This window comes from Gossypium raimondii, chromosome 1 (genome assembly GCF_025698545.1).
Source record: "Gossypium raimondii isolate GPD5lz chromosome 1, ASM2569854v1, whole genome shotgun sequence".
Taxonomy (NCBI): Eukaryota; Viridiplantae; Streptophyta; class Magnoliopsida; order Malvales; family Malvaceae; genus Gossypium; species Gossypium raimondii.
The window spans coordinates 45,271,671-45,293,264 of NC_068565.1; the positions used below are offsets into that span (position 1 = coordinate 45,271,671).

At 32.5% G+C, this 21,594-nt stretch overlaps 1 long non-coding RNA gene across 9 annotated transcripts; it reads left to right on the forward strand.

The window, feature by feature from the left end:
- Positions 1-12,807: 12,807 nt before the first annotated feature.
- On the forward strand, positions 12,808-18,712 carry LOC105786033 (uncharacterized). 9 transcript variants are annotated; one of them, XR_008198488.1, is made up of 10 exons: positions 12,820-13,004; positions 13,548-13,644; positions 13,919-13,960; positions 14,119-15,204; positions 15,290-15,386; positions 15,682-15,745; positions 16,216-16,369; positions 16,448-16,508; positions 17,833-17,878; positions 17,954-18,712. It is a non-coding gene; the product is annotated as an uncharacterized LOC105786033 (long non-coding RNA). The 9 variants fall into 9 exon arrangements; XR_008198489.1 differs by having other exon boundaries at positions 16,457-16,508; XR_008198484.1 differs by having other exon boundaries at positions 12,808-13,004; positions 14,119-14,270; positions 14,975-15,204; positions 16,216-17,878.
- Positions 18,713-21,594: the final 2,882 nt, after the last annotated feature.

Consider the following 21,594-nt stretch of genomic DNA (forward strand, 5'->3'; position numbering starts at 1 on the left):
TCTGAAGGTTTATCCAAAATTTGAAAAGATTTAAGTAAAAATATCAGGCTCGAAAAATGAATTTAGGCAAAAATTTATGCCCTTTTAAAATATAGGTCGGGCTCAGGCTTGAACATTGAATGCCCGAGTTTGACCTAGCTCGATTTTAAGTTTATAATTTGTTGTGTAACTTATAACACCTAAAAAATAAATCGATACTAAATATATAATACTACTATAATTTAAAATAATGTTAAAGTGACCATATAAAAAAGTCAATAAATAAAAATTATTAAATATTAAATTAAAATCATATAAATATTTTTTAAAAATAAAAAATTAATATGAGCATGCCTAAAATAAGCTTGGGTTACTCTTTTACAAATATTGGTGGACTTAAATAAATTTTTTTACTTTTATTTCGGGTTGACCGAAGCTTGAACAAGCATAAAGTATATTACTATCATACTTAGACTTGACCCGAAACCTATCCAACCCATTAACACCACTATTTCACACTGCAAAACAAATAAACTAAAATACAAAGACATAGCAAAAAAACCCTGCTTCTCTATGGTGTTGCACTGTTGTTGTAGTGTTGCTTGGTTGATTGCTATTGCTCCCCACTCCTTGTATTTGTAGCTTGCTTACCATCTTTTGCTCTGGACCATTTAGCTGACTTCTTTCAATAAACGTGTTCTCTCCTTTCCATATTTGTCTTTCAAGGCCATTCTCTTACACTTTTGTTGTACAAATAATCTCAGTTCCTAAAGTGAATTCTTCTCTTATTATTTTGTTGTCCCCACCAAAAGTTGATTACGATTTTGCTCATTTGATCACATATAGAAAATGGAACTTTAAAACACGACATTTGTTAAATAGAGATGCTGGCTGACGTGAACTTTATCAATGTTTGTCATCCCCTTCCAAGTTTACAGTCTCTCTTTCGTATTAGTAACTTTTTCCTTGCTTTCATGTATTATAGTTGAAAGCCAAGATACTTCCTAATTACTGTCAAATACATATAAACTTCACCAAATTCATGTTACTGTCATAATTAGAAGCCAAATGCATTGCACTGAAAACCCCACTCCATAAAATTTTCTCCCTTAATTGCATTGTCCAATCAAAGTTTAAATTTCGACACCCTGTTTGGTAATTTTAAAACAAGTCATGTCTATTCTAAAAACAAAAAAAAAATACATTTATGCAAGGTTTATGAACTGAAATATCCATCCATTTCAGTCTTTGTATCTTAAAATAAAACAAAAGCAATAGCCAAATTTTAAAATCCATTTAAAAATTCTATCAAGAGGTAATTATTTAAAACAAGAAAATGTGGGGGCATATGTTGAAACTTGTTAAATTGACATATTGTAAGTCTAGTAAGGGGGTTTACAAGGTAGAAGTGAATTTTAATTGAATCAGTGATTTACCAGAAAATAATCAAACCGACAACGGTGATACATCACTGACTGTTCAGAGTTCACCACCATTTCCGTATTGTGGTGATGTTTGAAGTGAAGATAGCCCCTTTTTTAATATTGATGCTTGTTGAATTTTTACCATTCATTTATGATGATTGCGCTCAATCATATCCGTTAAAAAAAGGGAAACTTAATTAATGCTAACATTTATAATAATAAAAAATCCTTATATGGTAATATGCATATCCACCACCTATCTCTTTACATTATCATTTCGTGTTAGTGAAATAGAAGTTGATGTTTATCTTCACTAACAAAAAAAAAAAAGTTAAGCAATCCAATTTAGACTCATCCAAAACTTTTTTTCTCACATGGAGATCGAAACTAATTCAAAAATCTCATTGGTCTAGTTTCATCAAAGGAGCTTGGCATTTTACTAAGATTAGGGAATATGAGCTTTTTTTTTTTAGAAATATTATAAAATTGTAATTAATTACGAAAATGGATTGTTTTCAACCGCATCCATTGCTATCGCTTAACACATTGGCCGTACCACTTTCTTCACCCTTTAATCATCACTCAATCATTAGATTTTTTTTAAAAGATTTTCTTTTTGGTGCCACCATTGTATCAGGCAATACCTGTATGTATTTTTTGAAATACCCGTGAAAAATACGGATATTCATGGTGTAGAAAAAAAGGAAAAAAAATATTTTTAATGGGTGTCGATGTGTCAAGCGGCACCGATCAATTAAAAAAATAGTTGAAAAAAAAAACAAAAGCTGAAAAGAAACGGTTGAAATAGAAAAAAGAAAAAAAAACCAAAAAAATAAAGGGGGACTCATGACTGATGCTTGCTTCATAAGTGGTTCAAAAAATAAAAGGGGACCCATGACCGATGTTTGCTTCATAAGTGGTTCTTGTATTCTTGACTTGCCAGTACCACCACCAGTGGATTGTAAAACTCAAGAAAAGAAAATTAAACACAAAACGGAAATTGAATATGAATATGATGAATTTTGAAAAACTCGAGAAAGGAAATATGAAAAAGAAAAGCGTGTGGTGTTGGTACAATTACATTTATGGGGCACCTTTAGAGATTGAAATTTGAAGGCACTATCAAATATTGTTATGCTAGGAGATTGAAGATATGGAATGTAACACCCCTAACCCGTATTCATCGCCGGAACAGGGTTACGGAGCATTATCGGAATAAACAGATCAAATACAGACATTTCATATTATTTAACATTCATGTCAGATATTATTCATAAAATCCTTTATATGAACCATCGAGGCCCAAAACATACATTAGAAACAAATCGGGACTAAACCGGGTACTTAGAGAAATTTTCGCGAAATTTCAATTTTTTTCTTAGGTGAAGGGTACACACGCCCGTGTGGTCAAGCCGTGTGAGCCACACGGCCAAGAGACATGCTCGTGTCTCAGGCTGTGTGGGCATTCGAAATGGGCACACGATTGTGACCCAGCCCATGTCTGTACCCGTGTAACTCTCTGACTTGGGTCACACGGCTAAGTCAGACGCTTGGGTGCTAGGCCGTGTGTAGGTGCAGAGGTCACACGGCCAAGCCACACGCCCGTGTGCCAAGCCGTGTGATCAATTCTGAGTATTCTGTTTTGAAATTTTAAATATGCAGGGAACACACGGCCAAAACACATGCCCATGTGTTAGGGCGTGTGTTACACACGGCTGAGACACACTCTCGGGTCTCTGCCTGTGTGGACAAAATAAGGCCATTTCCAAGCCTTATTTCTCACCCAAACTTGTCTTCCACCTATGTTAACACTTAAACACATTCCCAATCCAATATAAAACATTTGAATCAAGCTATAACCAAGTCTTATGCATATCATATCATCTTATATAATCAAGTATCCATGCTTAACAATTTGATCACTTACATATATATATATATTCATATCTATACCAACTATACCAACTCAAGCCATGTTGCAATTTGCCTAGTAGTTAACCATCAATCAATTATACCAAAACATATATCAACCATGATAAGGCCATATACTTATATATATCAAAATGTATCAAACATAAGCCATTCAAATGACTAATCACAACAAAACATTTACATGACATCAATGGCCAAATTAACCTATACATGACATTATACTAAAGTTGATTTAATAAATATACCGAAAAAGGGCGATTGATAGTGTGATGTGACTTTGACCAACTTCCAACCTTAACGAGCTTCCGGGTTACTATAAAACAGAGGAAATAAAACAAAGTAAGCATTTAATACTAAGTAAGTTCGTATAATAGGAAATTAACTTACCATTTATTTCACATTTAAGGTAAGCTAACTAAACATGCTCAAACCAATTTGGCCAATTGTCTAAACACATATCCTCATCAAGCATGTTAGTCATGTAATTCACATAAATACCAAGAAACATGAATGAGCTCATCAATATTCAATTTCTACATACATGTATTTATCACTTCAAGTATCCGTGAATATGTACATATCATATCTTTGTACTTCAAATATTTCTCATAGTAATTCATCTTTAATTCATTTAATCTCATATCGAAACTTTACCCATTGAATCATTTAAAATATTGATGGATATAAGGGTAGTACACATGAAGTGTACGAATTTGAAATCTGTCAATTCATATTCAGGGGTGCTCATTAGAGCACATAATCGGGAAACCCTCTCTCAAGCCATATAACAGGAAGCTCCTAAGAGCCATTAACGAGAAACTTATCCGGGTTGTATAACGAGAAGCTCATAAGAGCCATAGTCAGAAAGCTCATGCGAGCCAATAACGGGTAGCTCCGAAGAGCCATTAATCGGGAAGCTCCGGATAGCCATATATCGGGAAGTTCAAGTGAGCCATATCAGGTAGCTCCGAAGAGCCATTAATCGGGAAACTCACAAAGAGCCTTTAATCGGGAAGCTCATGAAGAGCCATATAACAGGACGCTTATAAGAGCCGCGGTGTGCCCACAACACATGTAGGATCACGACCGATCGGGATGCTCAGAAGAGCTATTAACGGGAAGCTCGCAAGAATCATATAATGGGAAGCTCAAGAGGACTAATAACGAGACGCTCTTTCGAGCTATAGTGTGTTCGCAACATATGCAGGACCACAACCAATTCGGGAACCCTATATCCATCGAATTTTATTTATTCAATCGAGAGTTAATACTTATCAAGCATTATCGGATATGTGACCGATTTTCATACATGTAAATTATACAATACACATACATAACATTCAATTTAAACATATAAATATACACAATTTAGTTACACGGACTTACCTTGACAAGTGTTTGATTTGTTGCCTACTAATCCAACACTTTCTTTTTTCTTCGATCTAATTCTGTATTTTGTCTATCCGGATCTATATGAGTAAATTTAACTCAATTTAATACAATCCATATTCAATTATATTCACATCTTAGGAAAAATTACCATTTTGCCCTTATACTTTTAATTAATGACGATTTCATCCCTAGGCTCAGAAAATGAAATTCATGCAATTTAATCCTTATTCAAGCCTAAATGATTTTTGTACATAACATTAAAAGCCCATGTATTTCATAAAATTTAAAATTTTTCCATGAATTTTACATCTTTACAATTTAGTCCTAAATCACAATTTCATAAAAATTCACTTTACAAAAGTTGTTTATCTATCAACAACCTTTCATTTTATACTATAAATTTCGTAATTCATGCATATTCATCCATGGAAAAACTTTAATACTTTGATAACTTCGCAAATTAATCTCCGAGATAGCTAAATTAAACTATTACGATCTCAGAAACATAAAAATTACTAAAAACGAGACAAGATTACTTACCCAATTAAGCCAAGTAAGCTTGCTTGAGCTCTCTTCTCTTAGCTAGGGTTTCCATGTATTTGATTTTGGAAAAGATGATATAAATGATGATATTTTCTTTTCTTTTATTATTTATCATCTTTATTTTTCATCTTTCCAATTTTATCCTTTTCTTTATTTAATTTTTCATGGATGAATCATCATACTTATCTACTAACGCCTCTTAATGGTCTATTTGCCATATAAGTACCTCCAATTTTGAATTCCATAGCTATTTGATACTTATAGCTACCAGAACTCAACTTTTGCATTTCATGCAATTTGGTCCTTTTATCAATTAAACATGTAATCGGTAAAATTTTCCTAATGAAAGTTTCATACGATATTTCTATCATAATTCAGACCATAAAATAATATTAAAATAATTTTTCTTTTCGGACTCAAATTTGTGGTCCCGAAACCACTGTTCTAATTTCACTGAAAATAGGTTGTTACAAGAAATTTGTTAAGTTGGAATTTGTTAAAGTAGCACAATTTCACAGATAAAAAATACAAAGTTGTGGGGATTTTGTACTACTATAAATAAAGGTTGTGAAGATGAATTCACTGAACATGTTCTTTGTTTCTATTTGTTTACAAATGTGGTGTAGGCAGATTCTAGTCTTAACTATTCACAAGTGAGGGAAGGATTCCGATATTTCCAATTATGACCGAAAGGGATCATTACTTCCTTTTCGGGTTTTGGTTTATTTAGTGCCAAAGCTCTTATAACAACTACTTGTTTGTTTATTTGGAAAGCTAGAAATTAATGTATGGAAAAGAACCTTTATCTATATTTAATACTATCGATTACTCTAATTTGTTACTAGATGACTAAGTAGTTCCTTAAAATAAATAATAATAAAAACGCTTCCAACAAAAAACAAAACCTCTTGTGCAACTACGAAAAAAAATTATTTTTTAGATTTCACATCTAATTGACTTGTGGAAATATAATAATTCCCTTCATGAATTATTACAAACCAACTTGTTGGATTCACAGGTAGATCTAATGTCATATTTTCAAATCAAAATCGGGTGGATCTTTACTTGGAATAAAGCATAAACCTAAAAAAATTGAATAAAAAAATGATGAAACCCATTCAGGAACAAGAAAATGACATTGTAATTTGGATTGAATCCCAAGGAAAAAGAAATAGATCAATGAAAAGTTTGTGCGATAAGTTTAGCAAATTTTTTCTATATTATAGATTATAGGAAAGCAGGCCAAAACTCATCTTTCTTTAATTTTATTTTGAATTTCATTTTATTTAAAAAATGTAAGAAAAAGCCCCTTCGTTAGAAATTAGAAGTTAGAAAAGGCACACTAGAAAAAACGAAGGATGGCTGGAATCTACACATTGACTTTTTTTTTTACAATTTTTGTTAAACCGTATGCATCAAAAGGTGCATGTATGGCTACTAAGGGATACAATTTTATCCTAATCAATTGACTTTATCGAGAAAGATTATTTTTTTAGGCCAAGAGGTTGATAGCGAGATCTCGAATCAACTTATTGGTCTTATGGTACATCTCAGTATAGCGAATGATACCAAAGGTCTGTATTTGTTTATAAACTCTCCTGACGGATTGGTAATACCCGGAGTAGCTATTTATGATACTATGTAATTTGTGCAACCAGATGTGTATACAATATGCATGGGATTGGCTACTTCAATAGGATCTTTTCTCCTAGCCAGAGGAGAAATTACCAAACGTCTAGCATTCCCTCACGCTCGACGCCAATGAGGTTTTTTTATTTGATGGAAAGAAAAAAGAAGACTATGTCTTCACCATATGAAATATGAATTAGTAAGCCATGACACTTCGAATTTGATATGAACTTTTTTCTTTCAAAATATTAGATTATGTATCGAAAGAGTAGTACGAGGGAAATAACATTTCCAATTTTATCTTAGCTATCGTGAGCCTATCTTAGCCTCACAAACTTTTTTTCTTTTCACACCAAAGGTTATTAACAAATTTATGTTATAAAATAAAAGAGTACGAAAAAAATACTATTTTTTCGTTTTTTTTAAAAAAGAAACTTTAGGATTGTTGAATCACAAACAAAATAAATATATAAAGCAACGAAGCCATCATAGTATTTTTGAACTTTTCAAAAAAAAAAAGGGGTGATAATTGGATTATTTAGTGATCTGGGTCTAATAGACACTCTCTATATTTTATCTTTTTCTTTTTTCGATGAAAGAAAAAAGAGAATTCCATTGTAAAGCCATATGTAATGCACAAAAAATGCTTGTACGGTTGTTCAATTCTATCTCTTTTTTTTCTTATTATTCTTTAGCTATTTTTAGCTATTCTTCTCGCCTCATTATGTGAGTTAAAAGAACCTTTTATTATGTTTTATCATTAGGGTATTGATCCATCAACTTGCTAGTTCTTTTTATGAGGCACAAACAGGAGAATTTATCTTGGAAGCGAAAGAACTATTGAAACTTCGCGAAAGCCTCACAAGGGTTTATGTGCAAAGAACAGGCAATCCCCTATGGGTTGTATTCGAAGACATGGAAAGAGATGTTTTTATGTCAGCAACAGAAGCCCAAGCTCATGGAATTTTGGATCTTGTAACGGTTAAATAAGCTAAATAACAAATAGCAATAGCAACGATTTAACACCAATCCACAATTTAATTAAGATTGATTTAATCCCTCTTTTTCCTTTCCTTCTTAACTTAAGCCTAAGGGGTTAATATTTTATTAATCTATTAAATATAAAAAAGAAATAATTCGTTATCATCTGGTTAGGATTGATCTAAACTAGTTTATTATGTAAATGATTCAGTATGCCAACTATTAAACAACTTATTAGAAATCCAAGACAACCAATTAGAAATGTCACGAAATTCATTGCTCTTGGGGGATGTCCTCATCGCCGAGGAACATGTACTAGGGTGTATGTACGACTTGTTCAGATCATGGGCTGAGAAAAAAGAAACAACCTTTTCAATATCAATGATCCGTACCAGTGAATAGAATGGAGTTCGCCCATTCACTTTCTAAAAAAGATAGATCTACCATATCCTTCTATTGTGTATGAAATTTATGGTTTCCATTGGCGCAAATCCAATCTTGGAATTTAAAATGAGAAAAAATTCCCCATTGGTGGCAAATGCTTATCCATTAAGTAGGGAAAATCCTATTTAAAAAGCAAAAATATTATGCTTCGACTCTTGTAAAGAACGAACTAACAGAGTTAGCTGCCCAAGTAATCCTCATCCTTACATACTGTTACTGTATAAGATAGATATTGTTGTGAAAGATCTATTATTGGAAAATTTATTAGTAGAGCCTGTAATACCTCCTAACCCAAATCCGTCGCTGGGACAGGGTTAAGGAGCATTATCGAAATTTACAAATTAATTATAAGACATTTCATTTTATCTAACATTCATATTTGAAACCAATAGCTTGACACTCGCCTAAGCATCAAGCAACAACACTGGTTAGCGTACTTGCACATATTACATATAAATTCAACTTTGATAATCTTATTTTCTCGACATGTCACGCTTGAGTTTATTATTCGTCTTAACATACATAATTTCCTTATCAGATTCAATATAATCAATAAACACACTTCCTTTGAATCAATAGCAATATTAATCTATAAATCTTTCATTTCAATCACATAAGTCTCTTACCATTTCTTACTGAATCGAAGAACGGCTTATGAATATGAGCACATCGTTCTTTTTGTTCCATAGTGCAACTATGGTCTTATCCGTCAATTCATCATTTGCCATAGAACATTGTACTCAATCCCGAGTTCAATCCATATTGAGTATTAAATTCGATAATATATTTCCAATAATAATTCAATTTCAACAATAAAACATATATATAAAATATGTATCATTTACCAAACTAATTCATATTTAATTGTCATTTCTCAATATCTACAATACAATTTGGCTTTCATTAGTTAATATCATATACTATCACATTGAGCCATTATTTATCTCACGAACATTTAGTTCATGCTTTCTATTCGCATTTTCATATTCAATTCACATTTTTAAATTATATTCCACAATCACGTTTCTTTTCAATGGCTCAACTGATTCATTTCGTTCGATTTAATTTTTCAATTAATTACCCCTATTAACAGACTCAGACTTTGGTAGATACATGGATTCCAACCAAACACACCAGTACAGCACATTGTGCCTAAAACGGTACTCAGTACCTGATCAATATATCAGAAGCAGTATACAACACATAAAGTGCCTGAAACGACACACGTGGTGCCCAATACGACACATATAGTGCCTGATCGGCAAGGTCGATAAATTTTCGTACTCTTCCAATCCTATGGCATGCCAACTATATTCGACTAAGCCCGATTAGTTAATAGGGTATTCAAATCACTTTCTCAATTTCAATTGCACTTTCAATGTACAATTTACTTTCAATATCAAAGTCGTTTTTCATTCACTAATCAAAATTCAATTCAATACTAACACATATTTCTCATTCAATTAAATTTTCAGGCTAAAATTGCAGAAATACCAAGATACAGGAGCATTTTAATAATTTTTCATTTCCCTCGATTTTCCACTCGATCTTGATCTAACTTAATATTTCATTCAATTTATTAATTTAGATAATAAAACAATTTATTTCATGCAATTTGGTAATTTTGACATTTTACAAAATTACCCTTAAAATTTTTACTTTTATTCAATTTAGTCTCTAAACTCAAAACATACAAATTAGCCATTTTAATGAAAACTCATGCTAGTTTAATATTCATATATTTTCCTCCTCCTCCTCTCCATTCCACATCCTTAATGTATATAACATGCTTATATGTGACATTATCTATAATTCCACTATTTATTTATATGTTCATTCAAAGTGTCCACTTGAGTCATAGTCACTAAATTATTTATATCTTGAGCTACAAAATTATAAATTAAGAACCGCTTGATGTTTTTGAAACTAGACTCAAATATATTTCTACCATAAAATTTTTAAAATTTATAGTTTAGCCAATAAGTACACTAAAATCTTCAAATTTATCCCTGTTCTGCTATTTGGCAGCTTTGACCTTTGCTTACTAAAAATTAATTATCTTTTAGTACGGGGTCGGATGATGTTTCCGTTTGTTTCTATTGAAAACAGACTCATCAAGATTTTAAACAAATTTAAGCCCCTAATTATTTTTTTACAATTTTTAATGATTTTCAAAAGTCAAAACAAGGGAACCCGAAATCAATCTGACTCTGTCTCACAAAAATTCATATATCTCATAATATGAAATTCTTTTGCTTACATCGTTTCTTCTATGTAAAACTAGACTAAATAGGCTTTAATTTAATACTTTAATTAACCTATAATTAAATCTCTACTACTTTTGGTGATTTTTCAAAGTCAGACTACTGCTGCTGTCTCAAAATTGTTTTAGTGTAAAATGTTGATAACTAAATTTATAACACCCTCCTTTCCTTTCTCTACAATATTTCCCATCACTTCATCTTATTTCCCTTCACTAACATATCAAGAACATAGAACCTTATATAATAAAACTCTACATTAACATCAATTTCATACTTTTTCAACAATATCAAACTCAAAAATATATTGAAATCTTGATGTTCTTACCTTGTCCTATTGATTTCAATCTTTAACTTGATTTTCTCTCTCCTTCAGCTTCTATTTCTTGAATCTAACTTGATATTCTAGCTCCCCATACTCTCCTTATCAATTTTCTCTCTTGGTGGCTACAGAATTTTTTTTTATTTCTAAGTGAAAATGGTGAATTTTTGGTGAAAGGACCAAATTGTAAAGAAAAGAAATTTTCTTTCTTTCTTTCTTTCTTTTCTCACGTTGGAGACATGCATGAAAGATGATGATAAATTATCTTCATCTTCCCTCCCTTTTATATTAATCATTTAATAATAAAATAATACTAAAATCTTAATAAAATATTAATTAAATAATATTGATCTAATTAATTAATTAAAAATATCACCAACATCATCATTACCTTCTAGAGTTCTCTCTCTTTCTAATTGACCATTTGCCATTTATGATCTTTTAAAATTCCATCCTTAGTCATCACTTAATTTGGTAAAATTATGATTTAGTCCCTCATAATTCTTCACCTATTCAAGTTGGTCCTAATTCATCCATTTTCCTTAGTTTCTAGATTATTCCACCCTTAAAATATTTTCACTATTTGTCCTTTAAATTTTTCATATTTACACTTTAACCCCTCAAATTTTGAGTACTTACTCTTGGACAACAAAGCTTTTCTCACTTTTGCGATTTAATCATTTCTTGAATTAATATGTCATAATATACTTCCCAATGTTGACATAACTCAAAATTTCCCTTTTTGCCGCTTTATTTCCTTATTTTACTATATCAAAGATACCTACTTTCTTACTGTAGTAATTTTCGGGGTATTACAGAGCCGAAGAGTGTGAACTGTACAAGTTACTAATTAAATGAAGGAATGAGCTCCGGTGTATAGAGAGGACCTCACTGTTTAAGAAGTAACCATATAAACGATGGAACCCACTATTTATTTATTTATTTGTCCATTTTTATTTACTCCTTTATTTTAGTTAATATGTTTTTTTTAAACCTAGCATCAATACAATTTCTTATTTCAAGGCAAAATGAAATGCCTTAAAAAAAAGAAAAAATCGTGGTCGGGACGATTAGAGCAGCAAAAGCCATTGGAATTTTAATTTGATACATTGGAAGAATCTGTTTTGTTATTAATAGACTAAAAAAAAATCACTGAAAGAAAGAATTAGTTATTCATCAAAATTTCTTTTATTCAATGACTAGAATTAAACAGGGATAAATAACTCGTAGACGTCGAACACAAATTAGTTTATTTGCATCAAGCTTTTGAGGGGATTATTCAAGACTTACTCGAACTATTACTCAACAAAGAATAAGAGCTTTGGTTTTGGCTCATCGGGATAGAGATAGAGATAGGAAAGAAAGAGATTTTTGTCGTTTGTGGATCACTCGAATAAATGCAGTAATTCGCAGAGTGGGGATATCCTATAGTTATAGTAAATTAATACACAATCTGTACAAGAAACAGTTGCTTCTAAATCGTAAAATATTTGCACAAATAGCTATCTCAAATAAGAATTGTATTTATATGATTTCCAATGAAATTAAAAAAAAAAGAGATCAAAAGGAATCTGATAAAATACTTAAAATGAAATGGGGTTCCTTTGAGAATAAAATGAAATGGGGTTCCTTTAAGAATGAACTCGAGAAAGGTAGAGTGAAAATTAATACGATAAAAATTCTGATTCTGATAAGTTGATCAAAACAAGATGAGCGAAGACGTTCAATAAAAAGTAAAAATAATATTAAAACCTAAATTTTGAAACTTAAAAAGTAGAAATTAAATTTCTAAAAATACAAATAGAAGGACTAAATTCTTAATTTTTTAAAAGTACAGGGATTATAGGCACATTTTAACCAAAAAAACTACTTTGCAGGTTAATTTTTAAATTGAATTTAGAGTTTAAAAATAAATACGAAAATTAAAAAAAGTACTGCAAAATTATTGCTTTCTACCAAGGTTTTTCGATTACTCAAAGGGCAGTTTGGTTTCGCCAAGACACTGTTCTTCTTTGGTGTTGGTGTTGTTCGGTTGATGGGTTCAGCTGTGCCATATCACCACAGCTGCTTCTCCCGGCCACCAGCTCCGCCTTCAAGGTACCCCCATCTATTACTTTCCATTTCCCAGCTGAGAAATCCCATCAAATTTATCTTTAAGGGCAAGAGAGAGAGAGAGAGAGAGAGAGAGAGAGAGAGAGAGAGAGAGAGAGAGAGAGAGGGAGGGAGGAGGGGAGAGAGAGAGAGAGAGAGAGAGAGAGAGAGAGAGAGAGAGAGAGAGAGAGAGAGAGAGAGAGCACAACTGGCAACACAAGGGAAGCTCTTGCTTTTGTTTCATTGTAGTTTTAGAAACTGTGGGTTGATATTTGATTACCGGTTATGCATATTGTATTTGGACTCTGTCAAAGAAAACTAGGTGCTGCTACAAGTTACTGGTTCTTCCAAGCACCCGCAGTTGGTACATCAGGCACAATATTTAGATTAGTAACTCACCTCGAACTTATTCGCAAAATAAGATTAATATTCATAAGAACCTCTTCCAACTAATGAATGTCTGCCTTGAAATTTAGGTTTTCTTTTGAAATAGATTGTTTGCTTTTATTGCCTGTCTTTGTCTCATTTGACATTCTCTTGGTTGTCTAGGCTGGTTCCGTTGCTGTGTTTGTAACGAGATATAGAGGTATGATCAGAGATGCCAAAGAAGATCTGCAACACAGCACAAGTTTTTTCCACAAACCCAGTATGATTCTAAGTTTTCGCTACTCTATGTTTGAGAACCTAAAACCATATAATTAACTATAAACCCGTCTCATACATACCAAATGCAGTCCCTAGAGTTAGATGCCTTCGTAAGTCTAGATTTATTCAAGTTTCTGCCATGTTACCGCTTGATACAATGATTTCCTTGAAGAAAATCGTAGTATCTAGTAATCCTCCAGCCTACTTTCTTAGTGCATCAAGTTCTTTTGCTCTTATATTTCCGAGCTCAGTTGTAATGAATGTTGATCATGCAGGTTATTAGGCTAATGTCAAGAGGCGTCGATAATTGTGGTTATGTAAGTCTCAACTACAATGCCTTCTTGTACGTGTACTTGTAGTATACCCATATTTAAAGTAACGGTTGTGTATCATAAGAATCTCCTTATACTTCATTAATACAGACATTTACAGTTTTACATCCGAGATTGTTTAACATCTTAACTTACAATTTCAGATAGGTGGCTTGATTTTAGGAGCAGCAGTTTACTGGTCTGTATGACCTCCATGGAAGTATGAATCTATGACCAGCAATGGCCAAAGAATATTCTCAGACTGAAAACCATTTTTTACCTTACTGACAGAAAGCTGAAACCTCGATGAACCAGTGTAAGTATTGACAATTGTGACACAGGCTCTGATTTAAATTGGTTGCAGCTATCCTATGTGCAAAGTATAGCAAGGGGTTTGCAAGGTAGAAGTGAATTCTAATCGAACCAGTGATATACCAGAACATAATTGAAGGGATGATGGTGATTTCCCTAGCCATATTCTGATACATCACTGACCGTTCAGAGTTCACCACCATTTCTGTATTGCATTTTAGCAAAACAATCTGTTTTCTGATATCTGTAGTGTAGTGAAGTTTGAAGTGAAGATGGCCCTTTTTTTATATTGAAGCTCGTTGAATCTTGACCATTGATTTATGATTATTACACTTAATCATATCCGTTAAAAAATGGGAAACTTAATTAATGCTAGCATTTATAAAAATTCCTTATATGGCATTATGCATATCCACCACCCACCACTTTAGATTATCATTTAGTGTTAGTGAGATAGAAGTTTCTGTTTATCTTTACTAATACAAAAAAATATATCCGCGTTTGGTGCATGAGTTAATCGTAGACAATAAAATTATGGAATTATAGTAGATTTTTTAGAAAATACAACTAGATCTACATGCAGGGAGGCTCAAGTGGTATCATACTTGCAAGTAGATTGCCTATATAACTTAGGTTGGTGCTTCAAGCCTCCTCACACATAAATGATTTCCATAATTAATGTTAGACACTATAGTGGCACCTCTCCAGTGAGTTTTGCAGGTCATATCTCCGTCAACCGAGGTGCTCTCGACTCTACGAATCCACACCTACGGCAGGCCTCTTAAAGCAGTCGGGCTCTCAGCAATTTCAGAAGGATAAAACTCCGCCACGGGAAAAATGCCTTATATTGTTAGGGGTTCAATTGTCTTATTGACAAAAGAGAGATTTGGAGTTTGGCCACATCTTCTCTTTTGCATGCTAATATCGGAAACCTTATGGTATGGTTTCGAATTAGATGATTTCAAATTTCTTAACTAGGAAGTTTATTTCTATATTTGATTTAATAGAATTTGTTGTTTTCAGGTCAATTGTTATTCTTTGAATTCTGTTTGACCTACTATGGAGAATTTAAGTGGTCCAAGAAGATCCCTTGCAGTTTACTTCACCTCTGCTCTTTCAAGTAAGAACTCTTAAACTCATTAGAGTATCTTATAAATTGCTGGTTGTGCAAAGCACCTGCTATTGGTGCATTAGGTGCAATCTCAGGATTAGTAAGTCATCTCGAACTTATCCGCAAAATAAGATTAATGTTGATAAGAACCTGTTCCAACTAATGATTGTCCGCTTTTAAAATATAGGGTTTTTTTTTTTTTGCTTGGGAAATTGATTGTTTGCTTTTATCGCTGGTCTTCTTCTCATTTGACAATCTCTTGGCTGTTTAAGTTATTTTTGTTGCTGTGTTTTTCTTGAGACAGAGGTTTGATCAGAGATGCCAAAGAAGATCTGCAGAACATGGCACAAGTTATTTTCCCAAACACGGTATGATTCAAAGCTTTTGCAATTCAATGTTTGAGATTCGGAGGAACCGTAAAAGACATGTCAATAAACCGGGCTCATATATACCAAATGCAGTCCCTAGAGTTGATGCCTTAGTAAGTCTAGATTTATCCAAGTTTCTGTTATGTTACTGGTGTGATAGAATGACTACCCTGAAAAAAGGTGTAGTCTCTACTGCCCTCATGCGTACTTTTCTTAACGCATCAAATGCTTTTGCACATGCATTTCGCATGTTAGTGGTAATGAATGTTTATCATGCTGGTTATTGGGCTAATGTCTACAGGCATTGATAATTGGGGACACATAAGTTTTAACTATTACACGTGTGCTTGTAGTATACCCCTATTTAAAGTAACAGTTATGTACCATAAGAATCACCATACTTCTTCGTTGATACAGGTAGTTACGGTTTTACTTCTGAGATTGATCAAAATCTAATCTTACAATTTCAGCTATGTGGCTTCTTGGAGGAGCAGCAGAGTCCTGGCTTATAGGACCTGCATGGAAGTATGATTTTGACTCAGTCAAAGAAAACTAGGTGCCGCCACAAGTTACCGGTTCTTCAAAGCACCCGCAGTTGGTACATCAGGCGTAATAATTGGATGAGTAAGTCATCTCGAACTTATTCGCAAAATAAGATTAATGTTCATAAGAACCTGTTCCAACTAATGATTGTCTGCCTAGAAAATTTAGGACTTTGGTGAGGAATAGCTTGCTCTGAGACATACAATAGAACCGGTCAACAGTAAGAGTTCATAACTTAAAATCTACATTGACAACTCAATTTCAAGTCTTAATTATGGAATTAATTTTCTCGTGTTTTAGAGAATGATTTATAGGAAGAATTCATTTTTCACGAAACAAACATGTGAAAATAATGAAAATGTTTTTCTAAAAACTTTTTACAAGTAAAGAAACAGATCCTTAATTTCTATTTAAATTGTCTATTTTTATAAGGACTAGTCTCATCCAACACAGCTTAACTGAAATTCTATAGGTTGGCATGGTGACAGCTTAGAATTGCTTATGCTTATCTCAAGTTTGTTACTGTTCCAAGTCACAAACCAAAAAATAACTCATCAAAATATATTTGAACCACAAAACTTTAAGGGTACGTTTGGTTCACTGTAATGGAATAGAGCTGTAATGGAATAAAGCTGTAATCAGTAATTCAATTGTTTGATTGAATGGAATGGAATAGAACTGTAATAGTCTTCTTGTGTTTGGTTGAATGAAATGATGTTGTAATAGCATAAGGAAAAAACTAAAATGACTAGAATACCTATAGTAGAATTTTTTTAGGTAGATGATTATTGTTATTGTTATTAAATTTTAATAAGATTATTATTAAAAGTAATAAATAATTTAATCATATTTTAACATAATTATTATTAAATATAATTTAATAAATTCTTAATATAATTATTATATGAATTAAAAATCGAATATATAATATAATAAAAATAATATATAATCTACTTTATTATTTTTAAACTGCAATACATATTTAATGTGCTAAAATATTATTAGTGAAACAAATAATTTAATCATTCTACAATAAAAACAAAATATTAGAAGTAATAAATAACTTGAGAATTATATTTCACATCCAAACATAATATTCATATATTAACAAAAAGTTACATGATTTCATTAGTTTATCATAATCATATATTATAAAATTTTACAACATTGTAATGACATTCTATCATGTCATTATACCATACAAATATTACAAACACAAAAAGTTACCAAAATATCATCAACACAACCATGCTTTTTAATGGTCAAAAAGTTACCAAAAGGAAATAAGTTCCAAAAGAAGATGCTGCGTTAGTTGCCTGTATGGTCGACTTGCCCAATCTTGAAACTTTTAATGCTGATACGGGATTCAAAGCTGATTATTTAAATGAGTTGGAAAAAATGTTAGAAAAAGTTTTACCCAATGCCATGTTGAAGGCTAAACCTAATCTTAAATCGAGAATTAGGACATTAAAAATGTATTGATCAATCGTTTATGACATGCTTAGTGGAAAACATAATAACGATTTTGGTTGTGATGAGTATAGGCAACTTGTTGTTGCTGAAGATACGGCGTGGAACTCATATATAAATGTAAGAATTATTTTAAGTTTTTATTATCTTATTTTGACCAAACTTATATCTAATATGAATTCCTCATATTTATAGAGTTATAAAGAAGCCTGTCAATTCAAACATCGTAGTTTCCCTTATTATGACCAACTTACTGTTATCTACGCAAAAGATCGAGTCACTGGGAAAGATGCTCAAACAACTGCTGATATTATTGAAGAAATAGATGTTGAGGATGTAGCTACTACAAATATTCATGAACAAAGAAACGATTTTTATTGATGCGAAGCTGATGTTTCTTTGAATGATATGGATGTTTCATCTATACAACCGCAACCAGATAGAAACCAAGGCGATTCCACATTTTCAAAGAAGAAAAAAAATTTCTGATGCAAGTGATCATATTTCTTCTTCATTTCATGATGCTGCCACTTTATTGGCGGAAAACACACGGATCGTTGGCGTTGAAATCAGTAAGAGTATTGCCTTCAAAGTGTTAATTCAACAAAAGTCAGAAATGACCATTCAAGAAAGAGCTCTAAAATTATATCCAACATTATGTGAAGTAGAAGATTTAACTAAAGATGAGCGCTATCGTGCATTGAGCAAAATTCCAGATCATCCAATGCAAATGCTAATTTTCTTTAGTTTACCTTCTTCTGTGCGATTGGAATGGGTCAGAAGATTTCTTGCTGACCATTAAAAACCATGGTTGTGTTGATGATATTTTGGTAACTTTTTGTGTTTGTAATATTTGTATGGTATAATGACATGATAGAATGTCATTACAATGTTGTAAAATTTTATAACATATGGATTATGATAAACTAATGAAATCATGTAATTTTTTGTTAATATATGAATATTATGTTTGGATGTAAAATATAATTCTCAAGTTATTTATTACTTCTAATATTTTGTTTTTTATTGTAGAATGGTTAAATTATTTGTTTCACTAATAATATTTTAGCACATTAAATATGTATTGCAATTTAAAAATAATAAAGTAGATTATATATTATTTTTATTGTATTATATATTTTGATTTTTAATTCATATAATAATTATATTAAGAATTTATTAAATTATATTTAACAATAATTATGTTAAAATATGGTTAAATTATTTATTATTTTAATAATAATCTTATTAAAATTTAATAACAATAATAATCTACCTAAAAAATTCTACTAAAGGTATTTTAGTCATTTTAGTTTTTTTTCCTTATGCTATTACAACATCATTTCATTCAACCAAACACAAGAATACTATTACAGTTCTATTCCATTCCATTCCATTCAATCAAACAATTGAATTACTGATTACAGCTTTATTCCATTACAGCTCTATTCAATTATAGTTAACCAAACGTACCTTTAAGGTATCAGGTAAATGGGTAAACACAATCAAGCAAATAGGATGTCTTCCGGGGATTAAAATCGGTGATGAATACCATTGGAGGAGTGAGTTATGTGTCGTTGGGCTTCACTATAACTTTTAGAGAGGAATATATTATTTCATCAGTTAAAAGCAAAACCTTGGCAATTAGCATTGTTGACTCCCGCCGATTTGACAAGGGTATAACAAGTAGAGTTTCTTGTCCTAATTTGACATACATGGGAGAAGTTAAAAAATAGAGATCAAAGGCTTGAAGGTGAAAACCTTGCATTGAAAAATAATTTACGTTACAAAAGACCTACGAGGGTGATATGTAAGTACGACAGTGATAATAATGTGAATGCTTCTGGGTACAAGTTTATGTATGAAGGATTGTACCAAGTGAGCAAATGTGACAATAAATTTAAATGTTTAAATTGTTTATGTATTACTTTAAAATGAGATAAATCAATAAATTTAAATACTTATTTTTTTTCAATTCATTTTTATAATGGAAGACACTAATTCATTTCTTATGATAAACCTACCAAGTATTTAACAAAAAAGAATTTCCTGGAAACTACATGCTAATGTCACGGATTTAGAATTTTCGCCTCACAATCCGTGCAGCCTTAGGCAGTTTCTTGCTTCAAAAATGCCTAAGTCAACCTAACTCCCACAATTTGAGGATTCAATAGAATTCCCCTTTAAAAACTAACACAAATGAAAACAACTCAAAGATCAAACAAAGGTGAACGAAGAACAAAATAAGAACAAGCCTCCGAATATCAAGAACACAAGAGAGAGAAGTTTGAGTGAATACTCTCAAGAATTCTTGTTACTCTTCAAAACTCAAGTGCTTTACAAAGAGGGGAGAGACCTCTATTTATAGTAGAGCCTTCCCAAATTTAACGGTACAGATCAAATACATTAACGGCTAAGATTTAAAGGTATCTACAAATCAAATCTCTAAGATTACAAAATCATATCTCTAAGATTACAAAATCATATCTTCTAAGATTACATATTATATCTAGGATTTCATATCCTTAAAGATTATGTTTCCATATCTGTAGATGGGCCTTCAATCTCTTCAAAAAATGGGCCAGTCCGATCGGGCCAAATGACCTCCTTCCCACATGATGGATTGCACAAATGTGTCATGGTTGCGAGCTCCCATGCACAACCCATGACATTTTCCCCCACCGATTCTAGCGGCACCCTTATCGCGTCTTCCGCATGGTACTGATCTATCCTATCTTGGAATTGCCATAAGGCTTCAGCGGGTTCCCAACTTGTCTTACTATCGGGAAATCCATTCCATCGGACTTAGTATTCATGTCGCGGTCGATAGTACTTTCGTCTGATGACGCGATCTGCCTCAATGTTTTCAACCTCTCTATCATAGGCAACTTTTACTCCCATTGGTGCTCATTTGGACTCATTTCGTTTTGGGTCTTCTCCATCTTCATGGAATGGCTTCAGCATACTCACATGAAACACTGGATGGAGTTTGAGTTTTTCAGGCAACTTAAGCTTGTAGGCTACCTTGCCTACCTTCTTCACAACTCGAAATGGCCCCTCATATCGTCGCACAAGCCCCTTGTGCAACCCATTGTGTCGCAAAATCAATTGTAGTTTAGCAAGGACTAAGTCACCAACCTGATATTGCACATCCCTTTGATTTTGATCCGCCCACTTTTTATTGCGTTTGCCTGCCCTATGTAAACAAGCTCTAGCTAAATTGTTTTGCTCTTGCCAATCTTTCACAAACCAATAAGCTGCTGGGTTTGGTCCCACATAACGAGTTGCAACAACATTGAGTGTAAGTGGTTGTTGCCCCGTCACTATCTCGAACGAACTCTGGTTTGTTGCCCCATTCCTTTGCAAGTTTTACGAAAATTGCGCCACATCTAACAACTTTGACCAATCCCTTTGTGTGGCACTCACATAGTGCCGAAGATACATCTCCAATATTGCATTCACTCGTTCGGTTTGCCCATCAGTTTGTGGATGTATACTGGTTGAAAAGTTCAAGTCTGAACCCATTAACTTAAACAATTTCGTCCAGAACCGTCCCGTAAATCGTCCATCTTGATCACTGATGATAGACTGTGGTATTCCCCAATATTTCACCACATGTCTGAGGAACAAGTGACCTGCCTCCTCAGCAGGACACTCCTTGGTTACGGGGATAAAAGTTGCATACTTCGAGAACCTATCCACCACAACATAAATGCTTGCAAATTCATCAGATTTAGGTAAACCCACATGAAGTCTATAGATAAACTCTCCCATGGGCGCTCCGGAATAGGCAAAGGTTGTAGCAAACCAGTAGGAGCCTTTAACTCGATCTTATC